This window comes from Nycticebus coucang, chromosome 4 (assembly GCF_027406575.1).
Source record: "Nycticebus coucang isolate mNycCou1 chromosome 4, mNycCou1.pri, whole genome shotgun sequence".
Taxonomy (NCBI): Eukaryota; Metazoa; Chordata; class Mammalia; order Primates; family Lorisidae; genus Nycticebus; species Nycticebus coucang.
In genome coordinates, this window is record NC_069783.1 from 116,831,226 (window position 1) to 116,845,680 (window position 14,455).

At 44.4% G+C, this 14,455-nt stretch overlaps 1 protein-coding gene across 5 annotated transcripts in view; it reads left to right on the plus strand.

Moving 5' to 3' along the window:
• The first annotated feature begins 676 nt into the window (after window positions 1-676).
• The window catches only part of RPH3A (rabphilin 3A), a 325,966-nt gene continuing 312,187 nt past the window's right edge, over window positions 677-14,455 (plus strand). The window contains exons 1-2 of one of the 5 annotated variants that reach the window (XM_053588113.1): window positions 751-788; window positions 9,854-9,902. The gene's annotated coding sequence lies outside the window, so the exon portion shown is untranslated. Of the gene's footprint in view, window positions 789-3,457; window positions 3,571-9,853; window positions 9,935-14,455 lie in introns of those variants that run through there. The other 4 variants (XM_053588114.1, XM_053588109.1, XM_053588112.1 and 1 more) reach the window with 4 other exon arrangements.

The window sequence follows — 14,455 nt, forward strand, 5'->3', positions numbered from 1 at the left end:
AATAAACAGTCTAGTGCAAGTGTCCTTATGATAAAAGGATTTTTTTCCTTCTGGGTAGATGCCCAGTAATGGGATTGCAGCATCAAATGGGAGGTCTAGCTTGAGTGCTTTGAGATTTCTCCATACTTCCTTCCAGAAAGGTTGTATTAGTTTGCAGTCCCACCAGCAGTGTAAAAGTGTTCCCTTCTTTCCACATCCACGCCAGCATCTGCAGTTTTGAGATTTTGTGATGTGGGCCATTCTCGCTGGTGTTCAATGGTATCTCAGGGTGGTTTAATTTGCATTTCTCTAATAGATAGGGATGATGAGCATTTTTTCATATATTTGTTAGCCATTGTCTGTCTTCTTTAGAGAAGGTTATCCTCCTCGATTTTCATTTGAGGTTCCTTAGAAGAGAGAAAATCTGTCCCTAGTATAGGAAGAGCAAATGCCCCAGGGGGCAGAGATCCCTGTGTTTGGGGGGACAGCAAGATGAAGGATGAAGCCGGCGGGAGGGGAGAAACCCACCTGCCCTGACAACTTCATCCCGCTGGGCTGCCGCGGTGGAGGAAGGAGAGGGCGGTGTTCATAACCCTGATCCTGCAGGGCTCATGAACCCGATATGAGTGTCCCTCTGGTGGGGGAGATGAGGATCCTGTTCCCACATCTAAAGGCAGAGCGGGGGGTGGGTAGGTAGGGAGGTTGGTGATCGAGGGTCACGCACGAGCGGCTTTACCGCGGTGGTGGCCTCGGAGGCGACACCGCTGGAGGCTGCAGAGGGACCGGCCGCGCCCCGACACTGCGGGCGGGTAAGCTGGGCAGATTGGGCTGCAGGCCGGGGGCGGGACCGCCGCGGGTGGTCGCGGGGGCTGGTTATGCCGGGAGGGGGTCGCAGGACGCGGTACGCTGTCTCCGGAACCGCTGCTGGAGCCGGAGGACGCGCTAGAACCCGGGGTGGGGCCAAAAGGGAATTAGGCGCCGGGAGAAGGCGCAAGACCCCGGGATCCGCTCGGATTTTGAGGGGTGGCCGCGCCGGCGGCGGGTTAACCCCCCACTGCCCCGCAGTCAGAGCGAGCGAGCCGGGCGTGCGCCTCCTCCAGCTGCCCCAGCGGCTGTCTGGAGCCGGCGGGGACCCCAGTTGGGCTTTGGTTAAGGGTCTTTGGAAGGAGTAGGAAGAGGAGAGACTCAGAAGGTGCTGAAATCTGGACACTGTAGAGACCGTGGGTGTCAAGTCTTTACGCCCATCCTTACTCCCCACGCCACAGTCCGGCATCTTCCACGGATTGTGGTTTTCAAAGCTGGTCAGATTCACTGACAGTAACCTTTTAATTTCACCTCATAAACCACAAGTTGCAAACTCAGGTGCACACAGTCAGATGAATAATGATCCCAGCCGCGCACCTGGCACCGTCTGAAGCCCATTACACATATTAATGTATTTAATCCTCATCACCCTCCGCCCCGCCCCCCAGCTTGCCGCTTGTTATCAGAGGGAAACAGGAAGGCCGGTGAAAGTTACTTGCTCAAAATCACATGGGTAAGATGTGCCAAGTCAGGATGAGAACCCAGGCAGGTGGCTCCAGAGTCCTGGCTCTTAACTCTGGTGCTGTTCTGCAGGGACCACTGTGGGGGTCACCTGGGATCCCTCAGGGACACTAATGACTGCCAGGCAGGACTGTAGGCCCTGTACAGCCAGAATGTTCAATTCCTTGAGAAGCCAGAAGCTGGGGCTTTTAAGTGATGTCACCTTTAGTTTTGGGCAATTAATTTAAGCTTTTTTTTGTGTGTGTGTGTGTGTGATTTTTGGCCGGGGCTGGGTTTGAACCCACCACCTCTGCAATATGGGACCGGCGCCCTACTCCTTGAGCCACAGGCGCCGCCCAATTAATTTAAGCTTAAAAACACTTGTTATAATGAAAAGTTTCAAACATACAGAAAAGAAATTTTTATAATACTTTTATAATACTTTTTTTTTTTTTTGAGGCAGGATCTTGTTTGTCACCGTAGGCTACAGTGCAGTGGTGCCATTATAGCTCACTGCAACCTCAAACTCCTGGGCTCAAGCAGTCCTCCTGCCTTAGCCTCCTGAGTAGCTGTGACTACAGGCCCTTACTCCACTTTTCTATTTTTTTTTTTGTAGAGATGATGCAGGACCCCTTCACCTAAGGCTAGGCACAAACCCCATTATTTAGGCCCAAGCAGTACCATAGACCAGCTTGAAAATAGACCACATTCTCTGGGTCTAAGCAGGCTCATAAAAACCAGTCTGACCAGCATTCCACCTAAGCTGCCACTCCCAGTGCAAAGAGCACACCCCAAGCATGACCACATTTCTGCACAAGGGCAGTTTTACAATTAACTTCTGCCCATAGGTTCCTGGTGCCAAACAGTTGTGACATATTTTAGACATCCTTTTCATCTTCCCACCTGTCCCTGTGCACAGGGTAGGAAAAGCTGCATATAAACCCCTGGGCAGAAGGCTCAAACAGGCTACCTGCTTGGGAATCCCCCTCCACTGTACCAGAAGCTTTATCTTCCTTCTCTTTTTATCCATCAATAAAATCTATCCTTTTGCTTACTCATGATAGTCCATGGGTTCATTCTTCGAATCTCTGAGACCAAAGACCTGGCAGAGGGATTCTGGTTACTGAGATGAAGTTTCTCTCTTGCTCAGGCTGGTCTGGAATGCCCCACCTCAAGCAATCCTTTGGCCTCCCAAAGTGCCAGGATTATAGAAGTGAGTTATCACACCTGGCCAATAAGAATTTTTAATTTTTGAAAATACAGTATGAATTAAATGAAGTGGGTCCAGTGACCACCTCTGTCCTAAATGCCCCTAGCAGTTCACTGTCCTCATCCAAACCTTGACTGGTATCACCTAGGAGCTGGTCAGAAATGCTGACTCTCAGGCCCCACCCAGACCTACTAAATTAGAAGCTGGATTTTAATGAGATTCCCCAGGCAAGACATGATTCCTGACAAGAAGGTCCAGTGCCTGTCACTGTCAGCCATTATGCAGAGATGGGGATAGGTCCACTGAACTTTGTTAGACAGCCAGGAATTCTGAAGAACAGTGACAGTAGCCTCTCCAAGACTGTTCTGTTCTTCCATTTCCAAAATCATAGTTTTATACATGAAAGTTCAAAGTAAAAAGCATGTTAACTTTATCTTAAACAATAATCAGCATAACCCAAGACCCAAAACAGCATTCCAAGTCAAAAGTTAATCTCTTAAATCAATTCTCCTAAACTACTCCAAATAGGCATCTTTAAAATGGGAGGTAAATTTACAGAACAATAAGAATGGAAAACAGGAGGTAAAGGTCGCTTAGGACCTGAACCCACCAGACCAGCCTAGCCTGGCTGACTCTATCTCATTTTTGCCACATGTGTTCTCACATATACATTTTCAAGTTTGAGAAGCACTGCTCTTGGTCTGTTTGGGCAAATTTTATTAGCCTTCTGCTTCTTTTTTTTAGACAGAGTCTTACTATGTTGTCCGCGGTAGAGTGCTGTGGTATCACAGCCCTGTGACACCTTACATCTTCAGATATAAGGAGTTTGAAAGCAATGAAGTATGTTATGTGCAAAGGTAATGCAAAAGAACTACAGTTCTTAAAGTTCATGATCTGAAATTAATCAACAATACGTCATGGAAAGAAAGAGCAAAGAGAGACATGTGTCCATAGCTGGATTTTATATTTCATACCTAAAGAGCAGGACTATAACAGTCAATCTTGGGCTTAAGCAATTCTTTTGCCTCAGCCTCCCAAGTACCTGGGACTACAGGCACCTGTCACAATGCTTGGCTATTTTTTGGTTGTAGTTGTCATTATTGTTTAGCAGGCTCAGGTTGGGTTTGAACCCGCCAGCATTGGTGTGTATGGCTGACCTAACCACTGAGCTATAGGCCCTAACCACTGAACTACAGGCGCCGAGCCTATTAGCTTTCTTTCTGATAAATCTTCCTGCTTTCAATCCTAGTTAGAGTTCTTGTCTTAACATGCATGGTAAATCTCCCCAAATAATTTGGTGGAGGTGCAATGAATGGTGTTGTCATAGTTCACAGCAACCTCAAACTCCCAGGCTTAAGTAATCCTCCTGCCTCACAAGTAGCTGAGACTTAAAACCTTTTTTGTGGAGATGAGGTCTTTCTATGTTCCTCAGGCTGGTCTCAAACTCTTGGGCTCAGCTCGGTGCCTGTAGATCAAGCGGCTAAGGTGCCAGCCACATACACCAGAGCTGGCGAGTTCGAATCCAGCCCGGGCCTGCCAAACAACAATGATAACTACAACCAAAAAAGAGCCGGGTCTTGTGGCAGGCACCTGTAGTCCCAGCTACTTGGGAGGCTGAAGCAAGAGAATCGCTTAAGCCCAGGAGTTTGAGGTTGCTGTGAGCTGTGATGTCACAGCACTCTACCCAGGGCAACAGCTTGAGGCTCTGTCTCAAAAAAAAAAAAAAAAAATCTTGGGTTCAAGCAATACTTCTGCCTTGACCTCTCAAAGTGCTGGGATTATAAGTGTGACCCACCACACCTGGCTCAGAAATTTCTTTAAGAATTTAAGAATTTTCCTTAAGAAGGCAGGGCTATACCGTGAAACTGACAGTCAGGGCCTGAGCTATTCTGCCTTGTAATTCTTACAGGATTGCTGGGAAGACAAAATAAGGCAAAACATTATTAGAACTTTTTCAGTTAAAAGAGATAACCTAAACCAGCATAGGCAACAAAGGGACTTGGATCCAGGGACTCAATATTGCTGAGAGTCGGTTTCTCTGTCAGGAGGCAGGGGGTGCACTGGGGCCTGGCTCACCTAGATGAAGTATCTTGAGATTGGGAGAATGATGGTGTTTCAAATAATAATAATAATAATAATAATAATAAAGTGGGAATAAGTGCTTGGCAGGAAAGGTAAGTGAAAGAGGTTTGAGGAGTTCAGTGGTGTACCCAGAAATGAGACCAGAAGAGGTTCAGGCCAAGTTTAATGAAAGAAGACTGAGACCTGCCTGGGCAAAGATGGCAGCTGCACCAAGAGTACTTGGGGGCTCATTCTTTATGGGCTTAGGAGGAGGGAGATTATACAGGTTTCTGGAAGGCTTTGGTGGGCTAGGGTCTTTCTGGGGAACTCTTGGGGTGGGGCTAGGTAGGTCTTTTGTTCTGGGAGGGCAGGTGGGAGAAGGGTTTAGGCACCTAACAGTAAGATGGCCTTTAAAATACTTGGATTACCATTTTATTTATTGATTGATTGATTGATTGCAGTTTTTGGCCCGGGCTGAGTTTGAACCCACCAGCTCCTGTATATGGGGCAGGCGCATACTCCTTGAGTCACAGGCACCGTATTTATTATAATTCTTTTTGTTTTTTTGTCTGATCGCCTGTACTAGACTTGAAGTTTCTTGATCAACTGTGCCTCTGTCTTCCTCATCTTTGCCTCCCCACATGTCAGAATACGGCATTTCCCCTAATGATGCTCAGCAAGTACTGAATTAAATGTAATTAAATCAAATAAAGTAGAGATTCAGTCTCTTAGACACCACCTCGAGTGAGAATCTCTTTCTTCCTCTGAGTTATAATAGGAGTCACTGTTCTCAAGCTTGTAGTATAAAGAACATTATAGACTCTGACGTTGGACACCTTTGTTTCCTTCACTGCCACCCCTCAATTCAAAGTCATTTTGTCCTTTTGCAGGTGCCAAGCAGCTAGGAAAATGGGCCCTGCATGAAACAAGTTCAAACTGTGCAGCTTTTTATTATGCAAAGGTAACAGGATTTCTCTCAGCATGACCCCAGCTGTGGTGACTGTGTACGATATTACCTCAGAGTCAGGGAGGGAAACAGAAGCCCTCAAGAGTATCAGTCAATCAAAGGTGCTCCTGACTTCCCATTCTTCTCAAGAATCTTTTGAGAGGCAAAACTATAATTCTGGCAACTAATAATGAGTCTTCAAAAAGTAACAAAACAAAACCACAAAGCCCCTCAAAAACCAACCTACGACAAAACAATTAAAAAAAATGCTGAGAAATCTGGGAAGATCTATAGAGGACTAAAAGTCTTTTAGAAATAGAATTGCTGGAACTGGATTTCTGTCTTTTTGGTTCAACCTGCATGGGAAAGAGGGTAAAGAGTACAAACAAAGCCTGAGGGGGATTCAGAACTGCTTCTCCTATGAATTTCATCATTAGAGATTCATGGGTTCAATAGGCTCCTATTGCAAAAAATGCAAACATAGCAGCCACTTATATTTTAGTCTGAACTAGCAACTTTCTGACAATTCCCAGGTGCAAACTCAACTACTTGCAGGGTCCAGTTATGAAATGTCAATAACTAAAGCAGGTTGAGACAGAAAATATAAGAGTGGTGGGGATATCATCAGTTGGGAAACGTGGTTCATCTCTATGGAGCGGCAACAACTTAGCTCTGAGCAATCATTGCAGGCAGGAGCTACTGTGCCTGGCTTTCTGAGATCATTCGAAAGATTAGTAATACAAGTATATGGTTTAAAAGCCAGATTGTAACATACTTATAACAAAGTAATAGTTTCTGCTCCTTTCTGTTCCTCCTTGTTCATTCCCAAAGACAACTACTTTATTATTTTTTTAATTTTATTTTTTGGTTATTTCATTTTTTGAAACAGAGTTTCACTCTGTTGCCCAGGCTAGAGTGCAGTGGCTTTGGCCTAGCTTATAGCAGCCTCAAATTCCTGGGCTCAAGTGATCCTCCTGCCTCAGCGTCCTGAGTAGCTGGGACTACGGGTGCCCACTACAACGCCCAGCTAGTTCTTCTGTTTTTAGTAGAGATGGGGTCTTGCTACTGCTCAGGCTGGTCTTGAACTCTTGAACTCAAGGGATCCTCTGGCCTTGGCCTCCTTGAGTGCTAGGGTTTACAGGCATGAGTTATCACATCAGTGAGACAACTACTTTGAACTCCCTTAACTTTTTCTTATAACATTTCCCCATCTTTGTACTATCACTGTGATTTTTGACATGTGTCTCTAGCTACTTCATTTGCTCTCTCATTAATTCATTAATTAAAGCACATACACAAAAAGCTTCTACTATGGCCAAGGGCTCTTTTGGGTGATGGAATAAAGAAAACAAAATACATACAATCTCTAATTTACTGTCTCTCAGTTTGTCTTCCTGTCTGCCTGCCTCTCAATCTCTCTTTTTCTATGTCTCTATGTTTTTCTCATTGTCTTTGTTTCAATCTTTTTTTTGTGTGTGTAGGGGGACAGAGTCTTACTATGTCTCAGCTCACAGTAACCTCAAACTCTCGGGCTAAAGCGATTCTCCTGCCTCAGCCTCCCGAGCAGCTGGGACCACAGGCACCTGCTATAATGCTGGGCCATCTCTTGGCGGCAGTTGTCATTGTTGTTCAGCAGGTCCAGGCCAGGCTTGAACCGCCAGCCTCAGTGTATGTGGCTGGCACCCCACCCACTGAGCTACGGGTGCTGCCCTCAATCTTTTTTTGTCTCTGTTCTTTGCTTCTGTCTCCATTTTTCTCTGATTTAACGTACAATTCTGTCTTTATCACTCTGTCTTTCTCTGGCTCCCCATCCCACTATCTTTGCTATCTTTTATGCTCTTCTTTAACGTTCTGTGACTTTGTGAAAGGGTCTTCTTTCTCCAGGGGTGGCCGCTTTAACCAAGGACTTAACTAACATAATTTTTGTACTTTGTAAGGTATTTGAGGGCAAAGGCAAGATGGTGGAATTTGCTGGTTTGCACTTTAGTTTAGACAAAATAGACGTTTTTTCTTTTTTTTGAGACAGAGTCTCACTATGTCACCTTTGGTAGAGTGCGGTGCCATCACAGCTCACAGCAACCTCAAGCTCTTGGGCTGAAGTGATTCTCTTGCCTCAGCCTCTTGAGTAGCTGGGACTACAGGCACCAGCCACAACGCCCAGCTATTTTTTTGTTGCAATTTGGCCTGGGGTCAGATTCGAACCCCCCATCCTCAGTATGTGGGGCTGGTGCCCTACCCACTGAGCCACAGGTGCCGCCTAACACCCAGCTACTTTTTTGTTGCAGTTGTTTTAGTTATAGCTATTTTTTTGTTGTTGTTGTTGTTGTTTTACCTGGCCCGGCCTGGGTTCAAACCCATCAGCCTCAGTGTATGTGGCTGGCTCCCTACCCACTGAGCTATGGGCCGCCCAAGATAGACTTTTTATTAACAAATTTATGCAGATTGGTTTGCAAGATGTGACTAAAATATTAAATTCTTACACTGTCAAAGCACCAATGGATTGGGAAGGAAAGTTATAGAAAAGTGTTTTCCCAGAAGATTACACTGACATTCAAAATTCACTTTTCTCAATACTGAATCCATTGCCTTTCACACTGGCTTTGAGGGGGAACATTTAAATCCAAGTTCTTGGATGAGAACAGTAGTAATTAAATTAGAAGGCAAAAATTATTATTTGGTTACTTTCTGCAAGTTTCCTTACCTTGGGGGAATATTAGTGAGAGGAAATGTTTAGTAGAATCTTGACAAAATTAAGATTATTCAGCCTTTATGGAAATGAACGTGTCCACTGATAATTCAAAATGTTTGGAGAAAAAAAACAGGTAGCTTGGGAAGAATTTTAAGATTTTTCCCTCCTTCCCTTCTTACCTTCTGCTCCCTCCCTCTCTATCTCCCTCCTTCCTTCTTTCTTATTTTTACTTTTATTTTCTGTTTGGTACCTCCCCCGCCCCAACCCCCATATTATGCCTGGCTCAGAAGCCTGCTATGCTCACCAAAACAGAACTGACATTCAAGGCACCTGACTTCAAGCCCAGTTTTGCTGCCCACAAGCTGTGTGGCCTTAGGAAAGTTATTCCATTCTCTGGGCTCAGTTTTCTTTTCTGTTGAGTAAAAAGTTTTGGACTAGATGACCTCTGATATTTTTTCCAGATCTAAAATTCCTTGAGACACACACCAACAAATGTTTAATTTTTAATATGCATTTTTTTCTTGTTATGAGGAGGACACATTCCCTAAACAATTTGGGGAAAAAACCAAAAAAGAACAAACGAAAACCATCCCTAATCCCACTATCCAAAGAGCCAGTGTAAACATTTTGGTGCATTTTCTTTCAGTCTTTTTAGATATATAATTTTCACAAATCATAATTCATATTGTGCATAACAGTTTTGTATCCTCTTTTTTCTCCTAAGCATGCCTTTGTGTCTCATCTTCATGAACATTTTTTTTTTTTTGAGACAGAGTCTCACTTTGTCACCCATGGCATCATAGCTCACAGCAACCCCAAACTCTTGGGCCCAAGTGATTCCCTTGCTTCAGTTTTTCATTTTTAATAGAGACAGAGTCTCACTCTTGCTCAGGCTGGTCTCAAACTTATGAGTTCAAGAGTGTCCGCCCACTGTGGCCTCCCAGAGTGCTAGGATTACAGGCATGAGCCACTGCGCCCGGCTTTCCATGAACATTTTTAATGTGCACATAATATTTCATTGAGCAGCCATGTCTGGACTTACATAACCTTCCTTGGTTTGCAGGCATTGTGGCTGATGCCAACTTTTCTTTTTTAAAACTACTTTTGATGCATATCTTTGTTCATAAATCTTTCTTCATCTTTTTATTTTCTTTGTGTCTATGGCTCTTTCAATGGCTCTATTTGTATTGCCTGGGCAAAGATGTATAAATGCTCCAGAAACTTGCTGAGTGGCTTCATGGATTCTGACTGAAATTAAAACTTACTTTGTCTTGCATAACTGAACTGACCACGTGTCAAAGGGAGGACAATGGCTGGGTGGTAACTCTGACTTTCAGTCTTTATGAAGTCTTCACTTGCCTGCAGCTTCCTTTCTTTTAGATGTGACCTAATTTTCATTATGTTCTTTTGTCTGCATGGCTAATAATGACATCGTCATCAACAGTCATAACACCAGTGCAGCTACCGTTGAATGAACTCTTACCATCCACCAGGTACTGTGCCCTCTCTCCTTCCATCCTCACAAGTAAGTATTTTAGATATTTTGAAGGTGAGAAAACTAAGGCATAAAGATGTTACATTCTCTTCTTCAGATCAAGTAGGAAGTAGGATTTGCACCCGGCTTTTCTTTATCCAAGAGTTTGAAATCTTAACCACTGCCTTTCTTCCCTTCTTCCCATTCTGGCTCTTTTAGAAACATCTGTAATTTTTTTTTTTTTTAAGTAGAAAAAGGTAGGAAAAAGGAAAGGAAGGAAATTGATAAAGGACAGAAGAAGGAATCATCCTTAGTATTTTCCTGATATCTAGAGGCAGCTCGGAGACTTGTTTATACTCTGTCCTTCTATTCAACTGCTGTGTGACCTTGAGCAAATCACATCCCATATCTGTGCCTCAGTTTATCTCCTACAAAATTAAAGAGCGAAAGCATAGACTCTTTAAGGGCTCTGAGACTCTTACTATTATCCTATCAATCCTAGATTGGTGGGCGAGAACTTGGAAGTTTTATGGCTGCTGAAAGTGGGGAAACCAAGACTTGGGGAAGTCACTAGCAGCTATTTGTTGGATCATTCATATGTAAATATCTGAGACTTTGCATTTTGGGGTCTCTTTGGGAATAGAGTTTTTAAAGCTTACATGCAAAAGGAGAATGGAATGTAAGAATATTTGGACACCACTGGGATCCCAAGCACAGAGCAAGGGAGCCAGATATTTCTGTGCATGTCTACACTCCTGGTAACACCATTCCTCTCACTCTGACCTGCGGCTGCCTATGCCTCCAAGTCTGAGGAAGGTGCTGGGTTTTCAGCTCTTTGAGCTTGAACTAACAACTTTTAGCCTCAGTCTATGGGAAAGAATTGGATTGGTTCAGCCAGGGTCACATATCCACCTTGGATCCAATTAACTGTCAGTCTGGGGCTGCACCCCGAGGGGAAGATACCCCAGAAGATGCCAGTCCTGCCAATGATCCTCAGAAGTCCAAGGATGGAGTTCCTTCTCTGAGTGGCACACCTGAGGTTGTCACACAGGGTGGGAAGAACTCTTACAATTGTTATTAACAACATAACTTTAAATAAGTAACTGCTTATGTGAAATGGCTCTCTCAGGAAGGATAAGCAAAACTGAGTATGCTCAGGGGATCCAGGGGTGCTTATGTGTCTGATGATAATCAGTTTCATCCAAGTTCTATGTGATGATTTCCCATGTCCTGATATTCACTAAGGAAGAATTCTCAGGCAAAAGCCTATACAGCCTTATCCCTAAACATTGAACCCCATTTCTTTAAAAGGCAATCACCAGCTCAAATGGGGGTTCAAACAATTGGGAGGTGCACTCATGAGGCAAAGGAACGTTTTAGAGAATCAGCACATTTCAAATCCTGACTATGGGATTCAATCAAGCCCAAGAGTCCTCTAGATAAATAGAACTCAAACTTTAGATTTACCCAGGGTGTTTGTTGATATTCAGATTCCTAGGTTCCCCTAAAGATTCAGTGGGTGGGTGGGGGGAGTAGGGATCTATTATTTTCAGCAAGTGCTTCAGGATAAGTCTGATGCCAGTAGTCTGATCCGTATTATTACTTTTCAAATGTAAAACAAAACAAAACAAAATCTGTGGAATTCTTCCCCCGTGAAATATGGCATGTTGTATAAAGGTTGAACTGCTTTGGGCGACACAGTGGGGTGAGATGCTCAGAGCTCAGACTCCCATGCCTGTTTATTTATTAGCTGCTGAGGGTATTAGGGACAAGTCACGAACAAGATAAACCAAATTCCAGCCCCTCATGGAGCTTTTATACCTGCAGGGGAGACAGTTAATACACAAGTTAACTAATAAGTAAATGAGATGCTTGTAGGTTGTGCTCCAAAGGCAAACACAGCCTGGGCAGGGGACAGAGATGCTGGCGGGGGGATGTCAGCTACTCTAAAAGGGTATCTAAGCAAAGACAGGAAGGCCATGAGGGAGCAGGAATGAGAAGCTTTGTGGAGAAAATGTTCCTTAGCAAGGGCAAAGGCTATGAGTGTGTTGCAAGATCAAGGAGGGGAATGAGGCTAGTGAGCCAGGGAGAGAGTGATCAGCCAGTGAGGTAGAGGCCAGGTCATGTGCAGCCCCGCCCATGGCGTTGCACAGGCCCTGTACAGAGTAAGGTGTTTGTATTTCATTTGAGGAGTGATCGAAGCCTTTCTCTCATTTAATCCTCTTAACAATCCTATCAGGAAGGTCCTACTATTTAGACCCATTTTACCTATTTTACAGTTAGGAAATTGAGGCTTAGAGAGATGAAAGTATTTGCAACTTGTAAGTGGGAAAATGAAGATTTGAACCTCAGAGTGACTCCAGAGTCCTTACTGCTGACTACAACTCAGTTTCATTTCCCAGGCATCTCAGGATGCCCGCATCCAATTCCACCCAGCAGATCTCTCGCATGGAACTTGTAGTAGGGTATAGTGTAAAGTTATTTTGGTCACTTGCTATCTGTCTTGGGTTAGAAATTTACATTTCTGAGCTGTGTAAAATGAGAAGCCTATCTTCCTCACCTAATTAAGCCCATTGGGTTCTGAAAAAGAAGCATAAATGTGCATCATAAACTATAAAATGCAACATAAATATTGTGAATTGTTTCACCACTGCTCAGTTTGACTTAATCCTTATTTCTTTTGAGAGAGAAAAAAAAAAAATCTTCCTAACTTCTATAAATTTAAGACCTCATTTAATCAACTCTTGGGTCAAAGGGAAATCAAACTGAAATGACAAAATATCTGGAGATAGAGGTGATAGCATATTTATTAATACCTTTAAGATGCGTGACTAGGTAGTGCAGTGTGCAAAGGCAAAGTCTTAGTCTTAATACTTAAAATTCTTTTCCTGAGAGTGAAAGTATAACCTAGAGATGAGAATCATGAGCTTTGAAGTCAGACTTTGGTTGGAATCTGAATTCTGTCACTTGTGAGATATATGACCTTGAGTAATTGGCTTAACCTCTCCGGGTCTTGGTTCCATTATTTGTAAAATGGCAATGGTAGTATCTATCTGCTAGTATTTTGTACAGCTGTTCCCTCTGCCTGGAATGTTTGTCTTCCATGGTTGGCTCTCTTATTTCATTCAGGTTTTTGCATAATGTCACATCTCCTTATGTTTTATTTTTCTTTTGCTCATTGGTGACCTCTTGACTTTATGTTGCATATTTATTTTTTGTTTATTTCCTCCTGTAGAGCTCATCTAAGTGAGAGTAGAGACTCTGACTTGTCATTGCTGAACTGCTGGGACCCAGAGCAGTGTCTGGCACACAGTACATTTAATGCACTCCTGTCAAATGAATATGCGGGTGCATGGCAGGGCTGCGAGGGTGGATGGAAGCTCTTAGAGCACCTTGCTCACTGTGAGCCTTCAGTGAATGTTGGAGGTTTGTTCTTGGCCTCAAATCCTTGTTACAAGGTGGTCTCTTAAAGAATCTAGATCTTCAAGACTCTTCTTGAAAGAATGATGCTTTTCATAGTTCCATATCCCCTACCACCTTCAGTCCCATGCTAGGTGCATTGAGGTGGCTGAATAAATGCGTTCGTTGAGAGAACTGAGGTGTATGGAAGTGGCATTCAAGACCTCTGTGATGTCTGTTGTTCCCTTTTTACTTGGCACAAAGAAGATGCTTGATAAATATTTGTGAACGATTGAACAAAACAATCCTTTACACACACCATTACATGAAGCAGAGTCTGGAAACGTTGGTAAAGTTGAATTCTGAGAGAAGCTTAGTGTCAGGGTGCATTATTTAGACCCTGCAGGGATCTCCTGCCTCACTGTTTCTCTCCCTCCCCTGCATTTGGAGCAGCGGCTTCACTCAGTCCTCCCCACAGCCAGTTGAGACCCTCTTCTGGTGTGTGGGGCCTGTGGGTGTAGAGCTGAACCCTGACCCAACCCTGCCCTCTCAAGAAGCTAGCCAGTGGGTGTGGGGAAGAACATGGTGGCTTGGCAACTGGAGCACGGTGTGGTGTGTGTGTGCAGGGACCAGCATAGGGACATCGGGCACATTCTGAAGAGGATATGGCCACGTCAGAATCTGGAAGGCCATCTGGGTGCAGACACCTAACGTGAAATCTGGAGGAAGGAGTAGAGGGGAAAGGAGTGGGACTTTGAAAGAGAGAGTTCCAGGTAGCAAGAACAGCATGTGCAAAGGGTCTGAGGCAGGAGAAACACAGGGTTTCCGGTATGGTTGGAGGAGGGAGAAAGAGAGGAGGAAAGAGAGGAACAGGCCTGTGGGGACAAGGCAGGAGGGTTTGCCCCGATGGGGCCCCTCCCCAAGACTCACTGCTCGCTGGCCCATCTCAGTCCTGCCTTTGACTTTGGTCTTGGGCTTCCTCTCACTGGCTGTGCTTGCTCCCTCCTCGGGGCTAACCAAATTCCCGGTAACTTCAGCACCTTTAACTCCTCACCCCCAGGGTCTGTCTTAATTCTGCTCCTGCAACAAATGAAAACAAACCCTACTCTCCTGGTTCCAACCACCACGGACTCTGTGCTGTTCCTTGAACACCTGCAAAAACATGCCTGTCTC